The sequence below is a fragment of the Aphelocoma coerulescens genome, chromosome 6 (assembly GCF_041296385.1).
Source record: "Aphelocoma coerulescens isolate FSJ_1873_10779 chromosome 6, UR_Acoe_1.0, whole genome shotgun sequence".
Lineage (NCBI taxonomy): Eukaryota > Metazoa > Chordata > Aves > Passeriformes > Corvidae > Aphelocoma > Aphelocoma coerulescens.
In genome coordinates, this window is record NC_091020.1 from 6,694,256 (window position 1) to 6,718,052 (window position 23,797).

The 23,797-nt window shown below is 44.5% G+C and overlaps 1 long non-coding RNA gene across 1 annotated transcript; it reads right to left on the minus strand.

Annotated features, from left to right (window-relative positions):
- Positions 1-1,159: 1,159 nt before the first annotated feature.
- LOC138112800 (uncharacterized) lies at positions 1,160-14,660 on the minus strand. The gene is made up of 3 exons (XR_011151841.1): positions 14,555-14,660; positions 4,993-5,058; positions 1,160-1,588 (listed from the first exon to the last, which is right to left on the minus strand). It is a non-coding gene; the product is annotated as an uncharacterized lncRNA (long non-coding RNA).
- Between the last annotated feature and the right edge of the window lie 9,137 nt (positions 14,661-23,797).

A 23,797-nucleotide genomic window follows, 5' to 3' on the forward strand; every position in this document is an offset into this window, starting at 1 on the left:
GGTCTCAGGTGGCAGCAGCCCTGCTGCTGAATTTGGGACATGGATGCTGTAGGGATGCTCAGCTGTGCTGGGTAGGAATGGGGAGGCATGGCAAATTTGTGGCCACGGGAATTGGGAGAGCTGTCAGAATCACAGGAAAGCAGCATCAAAGTGATGGCCTGGGCTCTGTCTGCCGCTTCCCACCAGCTAGTGGAGGGTCAGGAAAAAGCCAAATTTTCCAGTCAAAACTAAAAGGGAAGCTTACAGTGTTTGGGGTCACTCTAAGAATGTAAAGAAGACAGACTCCTGAATGAACTTTTTATATCCTGTGATCCTCTGCCTCTGCACATCCTGCTCCCGTGGGCAGTGGGAATGACAAAAGCCTGAACTATACTTGTACTATTTTTAGGTCAGGCTGCAGCAAGAGGTGCTAGACATTTTATGGGAGAGCACATTTCCATGGGCCTTCCAAAACATTTGTTTTTATCCATAAGGCTTGGATAGATGCCAGCTACCATCTAAAGTCTCTGTGTAGGTGCAGCAGGTATGTTTGTGCTTGTGAAAGGTGCTTGTCATAAATGAACATGGTACCTGAACTAAAACTGCATCCAAGGGCACATGAAATCTCTGGGCAGTGAAGATGTTTTGGTGAACGTGCAACCATTCTTGGGGTGTAGAGGAGGAGTAAATGAATCCAAGGGTTCAGGTGCACAGTCAGAAGTGGCTCTGCATGGCTTTGGGAAGCTGCTGGGCTGTGCGGTGCTGTGAGCCCTTGGCATCCGACACTGCTGCCATGTCAGACTGAGCATGGCCGGCTTGCCAGTCGCCTCCAGCCCTTCTGTGGTGTCATGTGAAACCTCCTGTTGGTCAAAACCTTCTTCACCACTGGAAGTAAAACCCCAGTTGTGTTCGTGTGATAAACAGGAAGGAAGCAAAAGTGTCATTTCACTGTTTTCAGTAGATTTCCCTTGCCTTCCCCAGGGAGTTCAAGTGCTTCCTTGGACTTGGCTGGCCTCTGCAGCTCTCCTGGCCTTCCGTGTTTAGCCTGGCACAGTTTGAAGTTTTCCACTGAGCCATTACCAGGCACTCATGGTAGCATCCACTCCTCCCCCCCCCCCCCCCCCTTCCCTCCCATCCCCAAGTTGTGGATGTCTTTTAAAACCAAAATAAGAGCAATGATAAATAAATAGTGCAATCCAGGACTCCTGTGAGAGAGAAGGATACAGACTCAATAAGGGTCAGAGACACAAAGGAAAGACAAACAGGAAATAATGGAGGGTACAGGTCGGGACACAGCAGGGGTTGAATGTGACTGGGACGTGGAACTGGCAGCCACATTGCCAGCTGATGGCTGACAGAGCTGGTGGCCTCTGATCCAGGTTGTAGCGGGTCATGGTACTCTTGTTGCATGGCCTCTGAGTGGTGGGGACCCTTGTGCCAAAGAGAATTCCATGTGGTACTGCTGTGCTGCCTCAAAGGATCACCCCAAAACCATGGTCAAGAGGTGCAGGCAGTTCCACGTGGAGACTTGTTCTCCTGCAGACCGTGCTGGAGGTCTGCCATGGAGTCAGTCCAGAACATCTCATGAGCACTGCATTCACTGCATTTTCTAAAGAAGAAAAAAAATTAGATTTATTTTCAAGATGGATCATCATGTCTTTAACTTTTTTTTTTTTTCAATAAAGACCAGTGCATAGAGGGAGGGAACCTCTGCCACACAAAATCAATATCAATTACTACTCTGTAAAAGACTAGGCCACGCATACGCGCTGTGGCAATACCCAAACCGAATCCCCTTTGTGTAGGGAGTACTTAGCTCTTTCATAGCATTTGTGGCTGTAGTGGTAGTTGAGCTATTACAGGAACAATTGATGAGGCTAGCTGACGTCAATACTTGAAAAAAACTTCACCTGTTTTAGAAGTAAAAATAAAAATGGATGTCTGTTAAAAATATAATTTAAGGTAATCAGAATGCCATATAATAAGAGCTCTGTTGCACATAATTGGCGCTCCTCTCTCATTTAGCATTGCAGTTTGTCTGTATTCAATTTCCTCACATGGTTTGATTATTGCTTTTGATTATTACTATCTACATCTAATGACAAGTAAACTTCTGGTTTTTTTCCTCAACCCTTTCAAAATGTCCTTGTGCCATTTTGCATTTAAAGGGAAAATACACATGTATCTGGCTGGGCAACATCCTAGATAAGTTTTGCAGTCACAGATTGCTACTTCAGTCAGTATTCAGGCCGTTTGGCTGGTTGGCTTTGATGAGCAATCATGTGCGAGCACAAGGAAAGATGTAGGATTTCACCTCAGAGGTAATCTCTCGTACCATACTGGCACTATGGTGTTTCAGGGTAAATGGTCTTCTGTTAAGGTCAGGCTGCAATTCAGCATTTTAGGCTGAGCACCAGAGGCCCCATCCTAGTCCCCTAATCTAATGTGTCACTCACTATTTCCCTGGATCTCCTGAGTGATTTTGTAAAACTCAGTACAATACTTGAGACCCCAAAGTTACTGTTTAACATTGCAGTGACTACGTGAAAGCTCACAGAAGGATGGGTTGAAAGGAAAGTTTTAAACCCTTCCAATTAATAGTTAAAGAGCCTTTCAAGCTGTAAAGAAAAGTAACTTTTGTCCTTGGCCCCAGCGATGGCAGAACTCCCCTTGCTTGGCCACCCAGAAGTGTTAGAAGAACAGGGAAGGTAAGGGAGTGACAACCTGTGGATGGGCATGGGAGCTCTCACCCACCTTGGCTCAGGTGGGAATTTTGGAGGCACCAGGGTTCTTCTTTCCCCTGGTGCTGGCTGCAGCCTCTTCTGCTTCTCCAAGGGCAGGCTGACTTCTCTGCTGCTCCATGAGTTTGGGCAGGGGAGGGTTTCTTTTACAACCTCCCTTCACTAGAAGACTCTCCTCTCACTGCCCTCCATCGCAGCACTAGCTGCTTGTGTTATCACAGCTCGCCCCCAAATAATCTGTTACTTGGGTCTCTGTCCAGGGAATATTAATTTGAAAAAGAGGATCATCAACTTTAACAGCTTTCCTTTCCCGTGCCAGCTGCTGTAATTTTTCCTGTCACCTCCAAGGATTTTCACTCAATAGTGAGACCAAGCTGTGCAGAAAAGGCAAGGAACTCCTCTGTTTAAAATGGCCTCTGCTTAAGGAATGCTCCCCCTCCCCAAGAAAAGGCTGAATTCTCTCCTTGGGTGTGTAGAAAAGGCCAGCTGAAATGTGCATATCTAAGGACCATATTTTTCTGAATTTTGACTCTTAAAAGATTTTTGATGAGATTACTAGATGACCTCTTAAAGCCCTTTCCCACCCAATTATTTATTATTCTGGGTTGCTCTAAGATTTCATAATGGCTCCTTTATGACTCCTTACATAGTTTACTTGCTATTGAAGTTAAATGAATTGCTTAGTAAATTCCTGGATGCCCCTTTTTATAACTCAATTGAGTGCTGTATTTTGTGGCTCTGAAATCCTCTGGCACCTCATCTGTTCTCCATGAACTTTCAAAAATCACTGCTCAAGGTATCGCACTTCCCTCTACTAGCTCTGTTAGCAATCTCCAATGCTTGTCATTCAGTCCCATGGGTTCATAAATACTTTCCCAGGAATTCTTTTCATCTTTCCTTTTGATTTACTCATGATTCAACTAAATCATCTGTAGAATCCAATCCTCAAAGTTGTTTCACCCCCCTCCCCATCCTTGACTGTAAAAAGGCAGCAGTAATTGGTATAGAGACCTCAGTTTCCCAATGTAGGAGAAATGCTCTTGGTTAAGGCTGTCAGCTAAGGCCCAGAAAGACTAATTCCTGCTGTACATTGAGCAGCTTTTCTGCTCATGATTGCAAATAACATATTGGTCAGCACACAAATTATCCTTCTATAAAGGAAAGTTGTTGGTGAACTAGAAAAAAAAATTTGGTCTGAATATCAAGACTGTCAGTGCTTGAAGAACTCACTGCTCTGACCACATCTGATTTGATAATTTTGCTTCAAAATTCAAGTTCCAGCAGCTCATCAGCACATCAAATGGGCTATAACAAAATGGGATTAGATAAATTATTGTCACAATTGGAAGAATACTAATAAAAAGCCCATAACACATGTAATGATCCACTGATCAAAAATGTTTTGAATTCCCTTGACAAGAACACTGATAATGATATAAATCTGATCAAATCTTTAGTGAACTGGGCTTAGTAAGGCATATGTAAGAAAAAGTTCCCTTGAAAGTGTGAACAATCTTAAGTAATTTGGACAAAACTGTAATAAAATAAATAATTATTCAGATTAGTTTTACACTGTTCCCATATGCCACAAGCTAATGTATAGTTGAAGGCAATTCTCTATTATATAAAGGTACATTTAAGCAGATGAGAAACAAGTTTAGCAGCAATCAAAAAATTAAATTTAAAAAATGAAAGAATTCCTAGTTATCAGGGGCACTTTTGTTGAGGGAATCTTGTGACAAAAAGCCATATGGACCAATCATATTTCTGACTATGTGCTGGTCTCAAAACACTCTGGCCTGTAGCAGAAGCTGTTTAGTTCTGCTCAAAATCCTTCCTGCACGTTTACAGTCAGAAAAACTTCCATGTGATCTACAGAAGAAAGGCACTGAGGTCCTGATTCTATGCACACGCATATGTTTACACCCATGAATTAGAGTGGGAACATTCATGTGCAGAAAGCTTAGCATATGTGTTAATCTTTGCAGGACTGACATGCCCAGTCCTGATACAGATCCTTGATGGAGCTTGCTTTCCTGCCAAGTGTTTATCCTAAGCTCCAAATGGGCCAGCCCTCCCTCACGGCAGGGTGTGAGCTTCCCCCACAGCAAGATCTGCCTGCCGAGAGATTTCCCACAGCAGCTCCAAAAATATGTCCTTAGGAGAGTACTTTTCCCTACCTCCTGCAAGTCTCAACCCATGTGACATTCAAACTTTTTTCTTATGTCACATCCCTCCTTTATAGTAGAGAACATCACTGGCTGGTTTTTACCTTTTAGGCTTTTCCAGAGACTTGCCCTTCCCATTTCAGTAGCTTTTCAGTATAGTTGATCTCCACCTATGGATATAAGGTGCAGTGAAGTTTAGTGTCATCCATCCATACTTACAGACCTCAAATTTTGCTCTAAAATTGGCAAGGGTGGAGTAGGACTTTTACACAAATAACCAATGATAATTTAACCAAATATTATTTCAGCTTCTGGACTCCAATAGTTACAAGTGACAATAACTAGATTATTAACTAGATTGCCAAATATAGGCAATATTTTGATGTGTGGGTGTCAGTTGAAAAGTAGACCATGATCTTTAGAAGAGCCCATGCTGTGATATTTCTGTATAGTCTGAATCCGCACTATCTTTGAGCTCTGGTCCTATGGTCACAGCTCTGTCCATGTCCTCCCTGATGTGTCCCTTCTCTTTGAATAATTTTATTGTGAGAAAGCCTATCTAGTAACAAACAATATTTTGCCAGGATCTTCAGTAAAGCATTTGTCATTTTCCCTCCTTCTTGCTCCCCCACACTTTCGTTTGCTTTCACACTTGCAAATGTCCCTTCTACAGCTGATCGCTTACTGTTAAAAATAAAATGGAAATCTAGCTGGTAGATTTGCCTGAGAGAGATTGTAGGTACTTAAACAAAACCCTTGCACCTGAAGACCATACTGAGTGAGTGATGCACAACTTCACCAACTGGTGTTTACAGCTGAAATATTGCTGAAATGTTTGCTGTGTATGTGAACCACAACAAACTTTCCATTGCCTATGTAAAAAAAATCCTCTGCAATCCTGTGCATCAGTACAACATATATCAGGAAATATCCACATTCATGAAGGTAACTGAACTTTTCAGTTAGCCGTTTAAATGGTACTTATTAGAAAAGCTGAATTGAAATCCAGGCACAAGGATTTTCTAAACAGGGTGATAATAGAAATTCTGCAATGTATTTAAACCTATGTCATTTGTATTCCTAGAAGTATCACAGTTTTCTGAGCTTCCTAAAAGTGTGAAGTGTATCTCTGTTTCCCACATATATTACTCCACAGACATAAGTCATCTGTTAAAATAGGCTCTATAATAGTCTGAGAAGTGCCTCTGTATCTAGCATGTTTGTTTTGGCATTTGTGCTCCAGGCAGATGTGTGGGAGGAGGGGGTGATGGCTGTCCAAGGGGCCTGTGACACTTGGGGACAAGTAAGTAAAATCAAGACATTTGTGAGGTAAAAGTCTACTCTCCCAATCCTCTCATCTTTTATAAAGACAAGTGGATCAACAAATCTGGGTGATGGGAATAGCCAGATTTGTGTGTGTGTTATGTGCATCCACGTAACTTCAGCCCCAGGACCTTTGCTTTAGCACCTCTACAAGCTTTTCTACTCTGCTATTAAGCAGCACAGCACAATGGTTACTTTCACAGTAAAAAAAGAAGCAGGTGTAGGACACACAAAATTGCAGCCCTGGGGGCCATTTGTCTAAACCAAAGAGACATCCCAGTGCTGGGATAAGGATGTGCAGTGGCGTGTTTCGGAGCGCTTTGCTAACAGCTGAAGCCGGACTCTACTGTTGTGGACTGCCTGAGGAACACGCTGCCCAAACCCAGGTATAAGTCTACTGCTTAGTCCAGGATCTTTCCCTTAGGGGTGTAGGCAGTGGTACAGTTAACAGGTAAATGTCACACAGGGACCAAAGAGGAGGAATTCTCAGAGTATTGTGTTTTTAATTCAGTCATCCTGTGAGTTCTCCATGGAATAAAACATAGCATCTCAGATATTCAATCCTTTATCACTTAGAGGAACTTCCTAGCACATTGGAAACTTGAAAAGATCTCATCTGATCCCCACACTGGTGCCTGGTACTATTGCAGTGATTGTAGCTTGGTTTTTTGACAAATGGATAAACTGTGAGCTGGAGTCAAGGAGGCACCAGCCAGTTCTGCCAGGAATGACTTGCTGTAGCTATGCTATGCACCTCCTCGTGCATTGTGCTTGGAGTGAAGCAGGCAGTAACGTGCTCTGAGCTTGTCCTGTCCGTCAATTCAGCAAACTTCTGAAAAGAATTTATTCAGTTTGATTCTCTATCTGCACAGGCCTGATGAAGCCAGGCATGGGAAGGGCAGTGTTCCTTTGTAATTTGGTGAAAAAAACGGTGAAGTTAAATAACAGGATGCACTTTGCATGTGTGTTTTCAGAAAATCCCATCCCAGCAATGGCAATAGGGACTGTGAAAGAAAATAATAGCTGTGACTTTCTGTTTCCAGACAGCCTTTAGCTGATTGGCACTTGAGTGTGCATGGATGGCAAGGTGCACTATTTTAGCTTTTCCTTTACATTTCATCCAACTGTGCTTTGAAGGTAGATAGTTATCAGCACCAAGTAGGAGTTGGAAGCAGCAAGGAATGGTATAGTTTAGCGTGTTTCTGCTTCGAGAGGGTCCTGTTGAAATACTGTTTAGCAATCTGGAGGCTTGCTGCATCACCAATATTTCACATGTTCAATTACCACAATCTTTGTAATTTGTTGTAGGATATTATTCATTGATAATGTACCTAAAACAAGAAGGACAACGCAGAAAGCAGTGAAGAGCTCTGTAGCTCTCACTTTTCCCCATGAAAGGGATTTTCTGTGCATGATAGATTACACTCCTGATAGAAATTGTACAAATTAACAAAATGCAGATCTGTTAAGTGCAGTAAATCTTTGTCAATAGCACATATACACCAAGGCACAAATCTTCTCCATGAAAAGTCCTCAGCAATTCCTGCAACAATGTTTATATTTGCCTTGTGATGGGCCCACACACCTACTTATGTAGACATTCCAGACGTGAAATTACCTGAAATTGGACAGATGTCTACACAAAATAAACATTCAGAGCTTACAGAAAGAGAGAAAAATTAGGAATTATTCTTCAGTCTGCAGCAGTCAGCCCTGAAAATAATACAGCAGGGGTTGGAAAGCATAGCTCAAGTTAATAGCTTCTCTATTGTAGGCTTCAGAGTGGCACAGACTCTTTTTTTGAAAGGGCTAAAGAGGAGCGAATTCTCCCTGTGCACCCTTCGGTTGTGCCGTTGCATAAGTGCTGCGACGCGCAGCCTTTGTTCAGCTATTTTAGAAGTGGGCCATGTTTGCAGAGCATCTCTGTAAGAAGGTGGCAGCGAGACAGGATTTCATTCAGATGTTCCTCTAAGCACAGTTGCATGCTTTGCTTTGCTGTGCCATCCAGCCTTTTTTTGGTGAATGCAGCTACCGAAATTAACCAGGGAAGTGGGCTGGGTTTTTTACTTTGCATTTGTTTTGGTTACTTTACTCTTCGTTCGTACTCGGCTGTTTTTCTTTCTTCCCATGTTCCCCCTTGCCCTCCTCATCTCTGCAAATGAGTAAGTACTGGAGGGAGCACCTGATGTGCCTTTTCCACAGGCTGGAGCCAGCCCCACGGGCAGCAGAGCCCCTGCCGTGGCTGTGGCAAGTGCCCCGCAGTCCTTGCTATGCCCCCTGCTGATGCTTATTGCCCTGCCTCTCCCCGTGGGGTGGTGCACACAAAGTCAGGCACCCACCCTGTTGCTCCTGCGCTTGTCAGGGCTGTATCCAGAGGGTGGGAAATGGTATTCCGAGTGTGGAAATGGGCTGCTCCCTTTTCCATCCCCGTGCCCCGGGAGGAGAGTGTGCAAGGAAATGGCCAGTGAAATAATGTAACTCAGGTCTGAGCCAGTGAGCCCCATGTGCCAGTTGATGTGCTAGGTTGAAGGGGTATGCTTGAGGCTGCTGAAATCAATATCTGCAAAATCTGCTCCCACTTTTCACCTTTCCAAACAATGCATTGTCAGGGTCCCTCCCCCGCCATGTAGCCCCGGGAGCCCTGAGGGAGGCACGGGATTTCCCTGCCCCTGGTCAGCCTCGTTCCCCATTGGTTGGTTTGTGTTTCCTGCGCGGGCAAAAGGAGCTCGGGTCCTGACTGTAACAGTCCCTCAGCAGAGCCCGGCCATGCGGCTGGGGAAATAAACATCTCTGAAACATCTAGCAAGAATCTGTCCATATATTTGTTTCTTTTCCACGGGACTCCTGGTTTGATAAAGGCGTTACAGTATCCCCACTGTAACATAATGGTGAGAATTGAGGGCAGAACGATCCCCGATCCCTAAGTGACTGATTTGTGTGAGTAAACCCTGGAAACTTTGGATTCCTCTTCTTGGTTTTGTTTTGCTATTCCATATCTAAACTACGGAGGAACCGTGGGAAGACTCTTGGCTTTCAGAGCCACATATGGACATTTATCTTAAACTTAAAATGATTCTTGAACAACGATTTGTAAATTTTAGCTTGATTCAAGCTCAGAAAGAACTGAAACACTTCCTGGCATGGTTGTTTAAGAACTTTTTCTATGTTTCTTGCAATTTAATTCTTACCAAGGGCTTTTGGAAGACCGTTTGGACCCAGTTAATATTTGAGTCAAAATATATGCCGATGGAAGAATATTTTCGTGAATATTATTTAATAACCAAGACTGTTGAGCAATGTCAGCTGTGTCCTGGCGAAGGGAAGCCTGGCTCAGGGACTGTGCGACCCAGGCCACGTGCACCGAGCGCTCTGCGAGCAGCAGCGAGGCGGTTCCCGTGTGCGGGCAGAGCCACGCAAGCCGCAGTGTCGGCAGAGCGAGGCGCGGTGGGAGCGGCGGGACCCAGCAGTGCCCGCCCGGCCCCGCGCAGCGCGTGGTGGAGCGAGCCCCGTGAGCGCCCGAACGAGAGGGGCGGCGCGCGGGCGGCGGCTGGTGGCGGCAGAGTGGAGCTGTGCCCAGCCGAAACGCGCGCTGGAGCGGGGCACGGGGGGGTCATCGTTTGGGGGCCCAGCCGAGATGTGGGCGCAGCCCCAGGCAGCGGCAGCAAAGCTGAGAGCAGAGGAGGCGACACACGGAGAACGGAGCGGCGCGGCCCGGCCCGGCCCGCGCGGCCCCAAACGCGACCCCGGGAAAAGCGCGCCGGAACCAGCAGCCCCGACAATTCCAACACGGGAGCGACCAAAAGAGCGAGCAAAGACACAGCAAGACAGAAAACAGCAGCCACTCGGAAAAAGGAAAAGACCATAGTAGCTAAGATCTTAGGGACAGTGAAATGGTATAATGTTAAACAAAACTATGGTTTTATAACAAGATGTGATAACCAGCAAGACATATTGTGCATAGAGCTGCTATTAAAAGGAATAACCCTGAAAAATGCATCCCAAGCTTGGGAGATGGAGAGGTGGTGGAATTCAAAATCATACAAGGTAGAAAAGGGTTACAAGCATCGCAGGTCACTGGGCCTGATGGTGTTCCTGTAAAAGGCAGTATATATACAAAAAATCGTAGTCATGTTAGACAATATCTCCATTGTAAACCCCCCCTACAGTCTCCCTTTCCTAATCCCACCTTTCCCTTTTACCCTATGTCCTATTACCCCCAGTGTATTCCCAATCCGTTTTTCCATCCATGGTTTTCCTCACAAAACCATGCCTTTGCCACTTGTTTCCCCAAAAATCCTTTTCCAATGCCGAGTGGGGGATGAAAAGGGGGAGGGAAGAAATTAAACCTTCTCCTGCCTCAGTTTCCCCACAAGCATGTCCAGAGAGTTCTGTCTCCCTTCTGTCAGCCGTAAGATGTTCCAGAGAATCTGTTTGGACATTTAAAGACTCAGGAGGGTGGCTTGTTTTGTTTTGAAACTGTTCTTGTTATGGTTATCCAGTTGTCTTCATTCTCCTTTTATTAAAATAAAACGGGTGAAATGTCGGGGTCCCTTCCCCGCCCTGTAGCCCCGGGAGCCCTGAGGGAGGCACGGGATTTCCCTGCCCCTGGTCAGTCTCGTTCCCCATTGGCTGGTTTGTGTTTCCTGCGCGGGCAAAAGGAGCTCGGGTCCTGACTGTAACAGTTCCTCGGCAGAGCCCGGCCATGCGGCTGGGGAAATAAACATCTCTGAAACATCTAGCAAGAATCTGTCCATATATTTGTTTCTTTTCCACGGGACTCCTGGTTTGATAAAGGCGTTACAGTATCCCCACTGTAACAATGCATCTATTTTTATATTCTTGTAGTGTTTGTTAATAATGCTATATGTGAGTATAATGCGGTCATATCAAATGCAATTGTGCAACTGAGATGGCCACAGGTCCAGCCCAAGAGAAGGCTCTCAGTGCCTCTGGAGTAGAAGCGCAGGGAAGAAATTGCTGGAGTAGCTTCTGTGGGCTACTCAGCTCTCCCATCGATGAGCTGATCCACAATGTGCAAAAGCAGTCTCCAAAGTGCCCACATGTGAAAATACAAATTCAGTTGGGCAGCTCTTGGGATTTGAAATGCACTTGCCAAGTTTATCCAAGTTTCTTGGTGATTTGCGCAGTGTTGCTAGAGAAACAGCAGAGAAGAGTGGGGCTCCACCAGCAGGAGGCGGGTATGGAGCAGGTCTGTCAGCTAGCAGGTGCTTCTGCAGCGAGCAGCATGGTGTTGTAGAGCTCAATTCATTGCTCCTTTGTGCAGACAGGGCCCGTAGCTTGGTACTGAAGTTTTAGCAACAATTAAGAAAAGAGGTGATGAAATGCCTTGCAGAAGGGTTCATGACCAGGGATTTTTGAGACAGGGAATTGTGTGAGTGGGAAGCTTTTGTAACCCTTTGGAGATTATTTTGTACTACTTAGCTTGTGGTGTGTGTTCTCAGTGCACGTTACTGTGAATGCTGTGCCAGTGTAGCACGTGGGCACTGGGAGATGCATCGTACACCATGTTCAAAATTGACTTCTCACTTTCTCCTAGCTTGACATGACTACACAGACCTGCTAATTTTACTGTAAATACCAAGATACACCAAAAAAATCAACCAAGCCAGCTGTGAAACAGTTTAAGGAGCTTAGATATGAAGTGGTTTATGGCAAAGGCTTTAGCTGCTCACACCCAGTTGTCCATCAGCCTAGCTAGAGGGTCTCTGAGATGTTCCACATGACTATGAAGAGTACACAATGTCGTGCCATAAATAGAGGCAGTTAAATAATGATAATACCTGGATGTCCAAGGACAGAAAGACTCTTAAGATCACTTGAGAGCCTTTTTGGTACACTAACCTCTATCCAGGATCTCCAGGGATGTCATGGGGAAGCCAAGTGCCTAACAAATGTGAGTGCAGAAATTGAATACTTCATGTGCAGCTACAAAGCAGAAGTGCCATCTGGTCAAAGAGCAAATACCTGATAGATCTGGGAGCCAAGTAGAAATATCCCATTACTATAATATCTCCATTACAAGGAGAAATATCCCATTACTGTTAACTATATGAGAACTGTGTTTCAGGCAAGATTTAGGCCAAATCATCCAGCATCAGGAGGGATGACAACAAGGCAAATCCAGGCAGGCTCATTTCAGAGGTAGGCACAGTCTCCATCACACCATAGTTTGAGAGAAAGTGTACCATTTTTGCATAAGGTAAGAAAATACTTTAATTGGGGATGGCATTAGGAATTGAGCTGCTTTACTGGTGATCTAAGCATGGCCAGGGATCTGCTGGCCTATGAAACAGTGGCCTCTCCCTCAACTGGATGGTAGGGAGTGTGTGACATGGAAGGAAAATCAAAGCTGCCTTTTAGTTCTCTTTCCTTTAGCCTTTTTTCTAAATACTAGGTGTACCATCAGTGCAATAATCATGCACACAAGGTTTGTTCCATGCTGGTGGTTTGGAAGTTCCCCATGAGGTTATTTCCATACACACCAGGGCATCGATTCATCCCATTCACAGCCCCTCCCCTCTCTCTCAGCTTTTGTCCATCACTAGTTTTACACCATACAAATGAGTTGTAATGCCAGTCATTTCAGCAACACAGATGTTTGCAATAAGCACACAGCTGAGAAGTGTAAAGTGAAGATGAATGTATCATTAGTATGCATAAGTAAACTTTTGCGGCCCATTTGTCAGATCAAGCTGAATTACACCCCGTCTTTCCAAATTGCAAATGTCTCGTATTAAAGCAACAGGTTTTTAAGAAGGCTGGGAAAATGTCCTCCTCTGATTGCTCACTGTAAATACTTTAGTGCTGAAATTTTGTCCAGTATCTTCTCCCTCTCAGCTTTGGAAATAAAAGCTTAGGTAAAAGTTCTATTATTCCCAGTCTGAGACCTCATTGTGTGAGAGGCTTCCAGATCCTTTCCTATCACGGAGAGGTTCCTAAGAGTTATCAACTACTGCATCTATGACAAGATGCTCAAGTGATATATAGATGTGTTCCTTCGTTTGTTTTTAAGTTGCTCTTAAACACATTTTCTTTGGAGCAATGTTTCAGCCAAACAAGACAGGAAGGTAGATTATTTTTTTTTTTTTGTCTTTAAACTACTGAACATTTTTAAAAGTGAGCTATGCTTCATTGTTTTTTGGCACATGGAATCCATCTTAATGTGGAGTACATGACAAAAAGTGCCATGCTTTCTATAAAGATCTTAAGGAGAATGACTGAGCCCCAGTACCACATTGTAAATTAACTATTGTCCTTTGTCAGCATCGAGTGTGCCCCGTCATGTCAAAAAACCACAGTTGGCATCCTGTCTATGAGCATGACCTCCGTTCATTTCATTCACCCAGCAGTGAATAATTCATATAGCAAGTTTTACCCTGGGCAAAATACACTGACATCGAGTCACTCAACTATAGTCATTCACAGAACAAAATAGTTATTCATGCTTTCAATGTGAACCATTAAATCTTGCCAATTAAATTTGAGAATGAATCAAATTAATTCATTTAACGTCATCTGAGCTCACAACAATGTTGTTGCATGCTTGCTGTGCTTTGCTTTACTTTCCCCTTTTTTTTTTTCAAATTGTACCTGGAAACTGATATGCTGTGCCAAGCAGGTTTTAGTAAGTCCTGTCTCAGGGAAGAACTTTGCAGGAAAGTAGATAATTCCTAAGTCATGGTGTGGCTCCCTCAGCTTACAGACTTAATCATCAATTACTAGATGGTAATGTGGTTATTGGTAGCATTTAACGCAGCTAAGCGAGCAATGATTGCTCCCAAAAAGCTGACCTTGCCTCCTGATGTGTACCAGGGCAGAGTATGTTGCCTGCCAAGATCACGGGGATGTGGCTGTAGCTGTATCTTACCTTTCCCCTTGGTGGTGGCTGCTGTGCTCCTCGGGGCTGGGAGATGAGGTGGGCCTGCTTCAGAGATGGAGGGAGAGCGATCAAGCTCTCCTGCTTCCTGTGAGACCCTGCCTGGCACATTGCTCCCGGGTAATAAATAGGTAATAGCACTGCTCAGGTGGCAGAGGAGCACATGCAAGTGAGATGGAGCAGATGAGATAGGAGGGGACTACACAAAGAGTCCTGTTACCATCAACTCAGGCTTCATTTTTGTTGTTTCCTTGCAAGAAAGAAAGTGGTTCTTGTGTGCTGGTGGTGGCTGTTTGTGGTCATCACCACATAACCACAAGCACACAGGAGGGTGAGAGCCCTCACAGATGGCTCCTGGCTTGTGGGCATTGGCAGCAAGCTCTCAGGGCTCTCCCAAAGGCCTTGGGGGGGATTGGTGGGAGTTTTCTCAAAATGCTGTTACTTACAGGAAGAAAATGTTTCCACTGGAAGTTTATCACAAGACGATAAGCCGAGGAAGTGAGTTTTCGTCTGCCATGACCAAAAGAGCTGGTGGATGGTGGTGTTGGTACAGTCCTGGTACAGGGGAGGAGATTGCATTGTTAAACCTCCAAGTGTGGTCGCTCAGTCCTTTCAAAGCCTGAGGTGGGATGGGAGTGGCAGCCAGTTAGGAGGAGTTAATAATTGACTCTTTTGTGAGTGAAGGATGTACTAACAGTATTTGCACTGCAGGCTCTCTCCCTTTTCAGCATAACTGCTTTAACCTGTTGTGTGCTGGTCATTCAGGGATGATGCGCATCTGTAGCCTCAGGAAGGTGCATCTTCTGGTTGTGAAGAGATTGATGTGTGTTCTTTGTCCCTGTGGCTGACAACCTTTTCTCCCCAGCCTCTATGCCCCTGTGTATCCCTCGGCTATTTCAGTCAGCCTCCAACAGCTTATATAGCCTAAGGCCCCTCACATTTTCTGATTTTTGCTCAGTTACTGGGGTTTTTTTGGTCAGTTTTCTTCCAAGGTGTGTTTAAGTAACTTGTTTGGAAAACAGCAATGGAAAGATGCAAGCAAAAGTGTGGTTTACCTTGCACTGGCTACAAGCTGTAGCCCTGGTGTTAGCAATTCAGCTGAGGCAGATTAGATCCCTTGCTGCCACCACTCATCCTGCCCTATGTTCAATGTCAAGTCTAAAATTTGGTATAAAATCTTGAGAGTCTTCTAAGATGACTAATTCACTTTTCAGATGATTTGCTTGGTTTGGCACAAAATAATTAGCTGAAAACTACTTATCTTAACCTCCTGGAAAAATAGATCATATTCCAAAACACCTGCTTCCTTCTTAAAAATCACAGCTTCTATCTGTGTAATGTAACACTGACAAATCCACATCGCTGCTTTTATTGTAATTAGGGCTCTGTGTGCTGTGTTGTCGCAGCCTCTGCTCAAGGCCTGCTCCCTGTATGCGAGCAAGGGAGGTGGACAGAGATAGTGGAGAGGGTTGGATTTGGTGCTGGACACCACATGGGAAGGTCACGTGGAGACAGGACACTACTGTCATAGACTCCCGTAGCTTCATTGCCTCAGCATGGTACAGCAGAATTGTGCAAAACTGGTCTGTATCTGTGTCTGATCCCTGGGACAGGTCTTGCTGCAGTAGAACAGTGGTCTCAGCTCTATGAGCCCTCGTGCCTTGATGTGAACTCAGCCACCTTCACCGCAAGAGCTCAGCTGTGCAGGCCCAGGTTATCTAATGGCGTGACTAATCCAGCACGGTTTATTTTGGGTTGCATTTCACCTGGAAAAGCTCCCCTGGGAGCTGGAGGGAGCAAGGGGATGTGTGTGTGTGGGTCCAAGCTTCCCCATGTTACCTCTCACCCCTCATCCCTTGCTGCCAGTGCCCATTCATGGGAGGTGGTGGTCCTTTGGTGCCACCTTCCTAATGTGATGCAGGCAAAGGAGCTCTTGGGAGGCCTTACAGCTCTAGTGGAGACAGCATCTTCTCACTGGGCACTCACTGGATCTTAATATACACCTTGGTGATCCATAAACCAAAAACAGAACACAACTCCCTCTCCTCCAGGGATCCACTTGCAAGAGGTATTACGTGCCTGTATGGGAAATTCTGGGCAAATCTGGATTATCTGAGGGCATGGGCTCTGTGTAGTCAATCTTATTTTCATGTAATTTTTAAGGGTAAGGGGTATGTGAGTTGTGGGTTATTGGTATTTTTAAAAAAGGAAATTTGTACTGCAATTCATTTGTACTTTAGTAAACTGGCTTTCTGACCCTTTTCTTTGAAATTGCTCTGGTTTCCCTCCAAAAATCATGCTGGTAGAGAGAAGAGCCCCTGCCCTCTCTGATGGCCAGCTCTGCTTCAGCTTCTGTGAGGCAGAGGCTGAGGGATTGCTGTGGCTGGCAAAAGAAGGCATGGGAAGAGACAGCGAATAAACATTAAAACTGGACAAATTCAGCCTCAATAAAGGTGTACGTGCTTCACAGTGGGCAGATTTAGCCATTGGAGCAATTTTTGTAGGGATTTGGTGTATTTTCCTTCACTTGAAGGCTTTAAATCAAGCCTGCAGGTACTTCGATATGCTTTAAGCAGAACTTGCAGACTTGATTCACAATTGCCTTGAGTGAGGTTTTTTGGACTGTTTTGTACAGCTGGACAGAGCAGATGGTCAGAAGAAGATCTCCCTAAGAGATCTGTGTTTAAATAAGCAAACAAACAACCCCCTTGAAAGTGATATCCACACATACAGATGGATGAAAATTACAAGTCCTTAGCAATACTAGAAAAGGAAATGTTTGCGTCTGCTGTCACTGACCCATTTTGGTATTCCAGATGCAGGCTAATTTGCAGGGAAACGTGGTAAACTGTTCATGCTGAGGACAATGTTAAGATATGGCACTTGTTGGGGGGAATGACCCCCACACCCTACGGCCCCATGGTGTTGACAGGAGCAGCCTCTGGTGGTGTATCCCTGCTTCCTGACTTTGGATTCCCACCCACACCTGAGTGAGGTGCTTCAGGTCTCTGAGCACCCAGTGCCTGGAGGGGTGCAGAGCAAGGCTGTCCCAACTAGGCAGCACATGGTGAGGCTGGGCTTCTCTTTAAACCCAGCTGCCCAGCTGAGGTCTGTCTGTACAGCTCTCTGGGTGCTTGGATCAGGCCCCTCTTCCCTAAGGGCCAACCTCGGAAGGCCCCAGCCCTCCCAGAGAATGTCAGTGAACAGTTGGAGCTCTTCATTAGAGAGAACCTAATTAGACGTTTATTATTTATGTGATTTTACATTAATGGCCTGGCAACAAGATTTATTTCTCAACTTATTTGTTTCACAATGTGGTTTCTTTAGCAATCAATTGATATTTGGTTAGCTTAATAACTATCTTGTTAAAATTAAATTAAATGCTACTCTGATTTAACTGTATTAAAATAAATGTTGTCGTTGTTAATGAAATGCAAATAAGTATTTAAATTGTGGCAGTGCTTCATTGAGTTGCCACTGTTGGGTGGAAGGATGCTGAAGAACACACCAGTGAGGCGGGGGATGACAGGAAGTGCTGAGAGCTGGGACTCCAGCCAGCACCCGCAGGGCAAATAGAAGTGTCCCCCTGGCTCCAGCAGGTCCTGGATGATAACTGCAGTGGTGTATGAAAACAGTTCCTCTGTTTAGATAGGATACCTGATCTTACAACTTTCAGTGTCTGATATGCCCACTGGGCTAGGTAAAACACTCTGGCTATGAGCATCTAAAAGCAGATGCAGGTCCCTCATGTCTAAATAAATAGCAATGAGTTAAAATAAGGGATCCTCAAGCTTTCCCTGCAGTGTGGGACAAAACCTTACAGAACATTGGTCTCTGTGCTTATTCATTTCCTGGTACCTTGTGTTCCCATGCACAGAGGCCTGAGCCCACTGCCTTGGCAGGCATGGATAGAGGCAGGGATAGCAAGAGGACTTCTCTGCAGGTTCCTGCTGTGCAAATGCCTGCCCCTCTCACCTCCTCATAACACCCCCTTCCTCTGGCAGGTAGCAAGTATAGACATGGAAAAAGTAATCAGTTTGGGCTGGAAGTAAGGATTTATGAGCAGACAAAGCAGCTTGCTTGTCTCTGCTGCTCCTTAGGTCTGAGGAGAAATCCCTGGGTGCAGGCTGTAGGTTGCCACACACCAGCAGACTGTGGACCTCTGCAGACCTTTCCATCCCTGTAGGTGGAAAGAACGATGCCCATACAAAAATTAAAATGCTTCAAATCAGAGCTTTCCACTGATATGGATGCCTACATGAAAGAGTAGAAACAGCAGCTAGAGTTAGCTAGAGTCATTAGGAGAAAAGTCCTGAAGAGTTGCCAAAGCTTTAAGCTGAAACTACGTGATCTGAAATGCGTGGTGGGTAGAGCTGATCCAACTTCCTTCGTAGTGGGCATGATACCACTTGTGACTGCAGCAGGAGCCAGGACAGGGCTGCCCATGAGAGAGAGAGAGAGAGGTGAATGCAAAGGTCTACCTCCACAAGCAGGGTCAGGTGTACATCCCTGTGTTCAGAGGGGCCTGTGTGCTGCCCAGAACAATGGAAAAAATTAAGACAATGGTGCTGCATGAGCAACTGGTCTTGTCCTTTGTTTACATGTGCAAAGAAATTGTTCATTTATATCACTAGTGTCCAAATTTGTACTCCCAAGTCCTTGTTACTGGATTACAAGTACTGCAAGGACAGTTGCCTGTACTAAATTGGAGCAATGCCTGCAGAGAAATCTTTGAAATAACTAAGTGCAAAAAAGGATTGGCCACAGGGTGAGTTCCCAGTCTTTCTCTCTGAAAGCATGAGCACATCCAGGCATTTAATATTTACACAAACCATGTAAGCAGTTAACTGGGCAGCAAAGAGCAAACTCCTAAAACAAACCATGCTGCAGTTTTTAACACTTGTATTTTTGCCCATATGTGTTATCACTTATTGACACAAGTGCAAGGAGCACACATGGATGCTATAGGGAGATATTATTCAAGATGAAGTACTGTACTGGATCTGCATTACCTTCACAGTTCAGATATACAGGCATTTCAACATAGGCATGATTTTTTTAAAATTATTATTTTATTTTTGTTTTGTTTCTGGATGTAATGATGCAACAGATCTAAGCCTGGGGGATATAATAGATAAAATGAAGAATCAGGAAAGAAAGGAGTTAAGTTTAGCTCAGTATGAAGTGTGCAAAGATTTAGACTTGGTGTGGTTTTTAATAAACTTAGATGAACAACATATGATGCCTTGTGTTATATTAATCTTCCAGTGCTTGATGTTTCACATGATTTTCCAGCAGCTTTCATTTATTGAATTCCCTGCTTAGATTTTTAGTGAAAAGCAAAGAAGATTATGAAACATCCCGTTTTTAATTCTAATTTAATTGCATACAATTAGCTAAATACATCATTTGCTACAACTCCAGTTAATACATAGTTAAATGTAATTTTTACAATAGTGTGCCAAATGACATATTAATAATATTTGATATCATTAGCATTAGATTGCAAAAATATTTGCATACTGTTTATTAGGATGTGATATGATGTGTTTCTTCAGTGGTTGACTATGTAGGTGACTAAGGATTATGAAATAATTCTCAACCCATAACCTGGATTTTAAAGCTTCCAGATTTGTTTGTTTATTTTAGAAAAGAATAAAATCAAGTTCCTGACACTGATTTTGTGGCGTGGTTTTCTAGAATAACTGCATTCAACTTTATTCCTGTTCAGACTACAATTTTGTAGTTATACTTAGCTGAACCCCGGTTCCCTCAAGTTTGGTTTCTTTATTCTTCTCTATTTTTCAGTCTGCCAAGAATGATGAGGGGAAAATTGATCCTGCCTTGGGGATGAGGGACTGGAGTAAATGATCTCTGTGGGGCCTTTTCAACCCTGTTTTTCTTTGATCCTGCATATTTTGGAGCTGTCATACATCCAGCCAGATCATGGTGGAGTCAAAGCAAACTGGTGTCCACACTTGGCTGCCACATCTATACTGAAAAAAGAGAGTAATGCCGCTCCAGCCATCACTTGATGGTTTTATAATGATTGTGCTGGTGAGACAGGGAGATACAGGGCTCTCTCCTAGCTCGGGTGTTACTGCCACTGCCCTGAGGGATTTAATACTAGGTTGAACCCCTAGCCTCCAGGCTTTCCACTGAGTCCTGGGATTCTCGCTGCCTCCCAGCTGGAGGGGGCTGCTGTGGTTCCTGACTGTGCTGGATGCCCTTCGCTGCAGGGCCTGGAACATATGGCATTAGCCAGTAATGCACTGTGCTGCAGCTGCAGAGAGATTGGAAGTGGTGTCTGCTGTTGTGCAGCACATCAAACCAGCAGCGGATTGTGTCGAGCTGTGCCAGCCAGTGGTGTGTTGGAAACATCAAGATGTTGCAAGAGACATTTGAGGTTCCAGATTTCATCCTGGGTTTGAATTTTGTCTCTCCTAACCCTAGGCATGGCTCACTCCAGGGCTTTAGTCTGGCCCAAAAGCAATGACAGGAAGCATTTGTTAACTTGAAATGACATTTGCCTTTCCAGGGCCACCCAGTATCTGCGCTTGCCTTTCCAGGGCTACAAATACTTCCAGGTGTTCGGGGTAGAGCCATATGTAAAAACATCCTTTTCAAGAGCAATAGTGCTCTGCCACTTGTGCTGTCTGCAACATGGAAGCAACAACAAACAGGAAACTTTAGGGATGAGGGTCAGGCAGAAATATAGGTTCTGGCAACTGGTTGGAAACATCTAATAATAATGACTAATTTAGAAAAATCAAAATGAGGTGTTACTTTAGTTGTGGTGCCAAGTTCTGGGCTGAGTGGCCTGGAGGATGGAGCTCCTAGACATGATGAGCAGAAGCTGCAGCAAAGCAGTAGGACTCTATATTTATGCAATACTATGACATTTGTGATTTGCTTTGAGAATAAGTAAAAGTAGCTGCAACTCAAGAAATGCACAAACTGCCCCAGAGCTGCCTTTATTTTTCTCAGGGATCACTTCTGACAAGAGGGGAGTTTACCCTGTGTTTTTCCTGGAGCCTTTGGGCTGGATGCCTGTGTCTGTACTGTTGGTAACCCCAGGCAGGCAGAGGCTGCGAAGGCTGTCGGACATCTGTGGGATGTAATGATGAATTAACGGAGGAAGAACAATTGCTTTGGCTTTCATTGTGTCCTTCTGGATTTTTTGTTCAAAAGTATAGCTACATGATGCTCGTGGAGGGTTTCTTATTTCTTTCCTTCTTTCTTCATCTCTTTTAGCGTCTTGAGACAGAACTGTTTAGCAACAGAGCTTAATAGAGTGGAAAGTAACAGCAAAGAGCAAGGAGAGAGAGGTGAGGTGATCATGAACTGGTTTCCGCAGTCTCTGACAGCTCATCTGGTGGGAATAATGAGTAATTTATGTAGCATTCCCCACTTCAGATTATCAAGTGGCTAGACTGAAGCTGGGAAACACTCCAGATCCAAATCAGATACAACAAAGGGGATATTTGTAGTCCTTTGTGTATTCCTTTATTTTACTCATTTTTATTAATTTCCTGATACTGAGAGTACTTGGGGGGGTGGGGAAAGGAAGACAAAGTTTCACATCCCACGCTCTGTCCTCTGTGGTAGTCTCTCAGGGTGTTGGGACCAGCACATTCATGGCAGGTCTGTGAGGCAGCACTGTGAAGTTTGGATGAGATTTGGCATCAGGTCCTCTGCCCTGCTCTGCCACAGAATCTGTCATCTGTCCTTGATTGAGCCCACCACTGATGAGTGAGAAGAAACTGAAGAAATAAAGTATTTAGGTTTAGTTTACCAGTAGGGAAGGGTCACTGTGAAGTATCACCAAATCATTTGCTGGCTTACAGGCAAGTCAGTATGCCTCTTCAGATCCAGACTGACACTCAGCTAGTTCTGCTTTGTCCCAAAATCTGGGCTACCAGAGGAAAGCACAGCGAAGGCAAAACTGAAGTCCCTGTCCCTGCAGTCTCAGCCCATACAGCAGCTCCTCTCCAGTTGTGTCGGGCAAACAGCCTGAATTTGTAACCTAGTGGCCATGTGTGCAGTCCCATCTCACTCACAGAGTCAGCATTGCTGTGGGTGTCTTGTCCTGCCCTGGGGAAGGACGAAGGTCAGAGAAGAACTTGGCCAGGGGTATGACTTCTCCCAACTGGCCAGGGCATGCTGAAGACAACTTCTCATCTTGGAGCAGTTCAAATAAAGGCAATTAAATCTTCATAAATTCAGAGAACAGTGTTCTCCTTGAAAAACTTCAGAAAAAAAAATCTAAGGGAGAATGTGGTCCAGATGATTCTAGATGCTGACCCCATCAGCTGCTGCCTCCAAAATGGTCATCCCAGCCTCATCCCTACTAGCAGTGCAACTGCTCTGTGTAACGGAGACACTTACATGGGTCAGGATGATGCTCTGTGGCCTGAACATGCCAGGGGAGCTGGGGTGACCTGTTCAGTCCCCTGGGAGTGCTGCACCTGCCTGAGTCCTGCCTGCCCTCCTCACGCTTTGGAAGGGTTTGTGCAGCTGGGTTCTGGTTACCTAAAGACAAATGATACACAGTAGACTGGGAAATGTCTCCTATTCTGTAAAACCAAAATGAACTAGCAAAATCCAAATAAACCTCCTAGAGGCCTTTTCCTACTGCAACTATTCTAATACAAGGGGTTAGGATAACTCTTGTTGGTGGGGAAGAAAAAGGGATTTTGGCTGGCAATATATTTTGCCTGTTTTGCTGCTAATGAAATCACATGCTACCCTTAACAGTTAAGGGCATATCACCTTACAGATTGTAAATAACTTTTTTGGGTAACCATTAAACAAATTCAGATATGTCCTACTTACATTATTCACATGAGCTAGGATTATTGGAAGTAGTGTTTCTTTTCCATTGGAAATCTTTATAGCAAATTTAACTTTTCTATTAGTTTCTGAACATGTATGTCCTTGGAAAAAAATATGCCATCAATTCCTCTGAGCCTGATACTCTCCCAACTGCAATCCTTTTACACCACTGCACCCGTCTTTAGTAGACAACATTACTCGCTCTGGTTTTATACTAGTATGTCTAGAAATAGAATTAGGTCTTCTACCTCCAGTCAGCATTAGTCGGCATTAATCCTCTTTGGCAGAGGGAGCAGCCAGCTCGCTGCCAGCTGCTGGCAGGTCTCTGGAAGCACTGGAGTTGATGTCAGTTTTAGAAATTGAAAATGCATACAGTGTTCAACAGAGAAGTATCATAAGTTTCTTTAAGATGAGTGAGCACACTTAAAATTTAAGGCAGCTCTTAGGATGGGCCCTCTGTACTCCCATGAGCAATTTGGTAGATGCTAAGAGAGGAAAACAGAAGTGAATCATCTATTTTTTCCGTTCTTATGGCAATTTACTGTGCTAGCATCTCAATATCTCAGTTTGTCTCTAAAACTGACAAATTGCTCACCTGGACGCTTCACCACAGAGTAATGAAACTTACCTAATATCCTGCAATGATAATGTTGTAATTGTAGCAATTGCCATCAAAAGGGCTGAAAGTGTTTGAAGGAGAAGTTGTTATTCTATTTTTGTGAGTGGGGGAAGTGAAACAGAGAATGGTGATGACCTGTAAGAGGAACAAGTGGCAGGAGCCAGGCTTCCTGACACTCCCTGCCTCTCCTTTGGGGCATCAGGTGTGAAGTCAGGAGGAGCATTAGGGACACTGC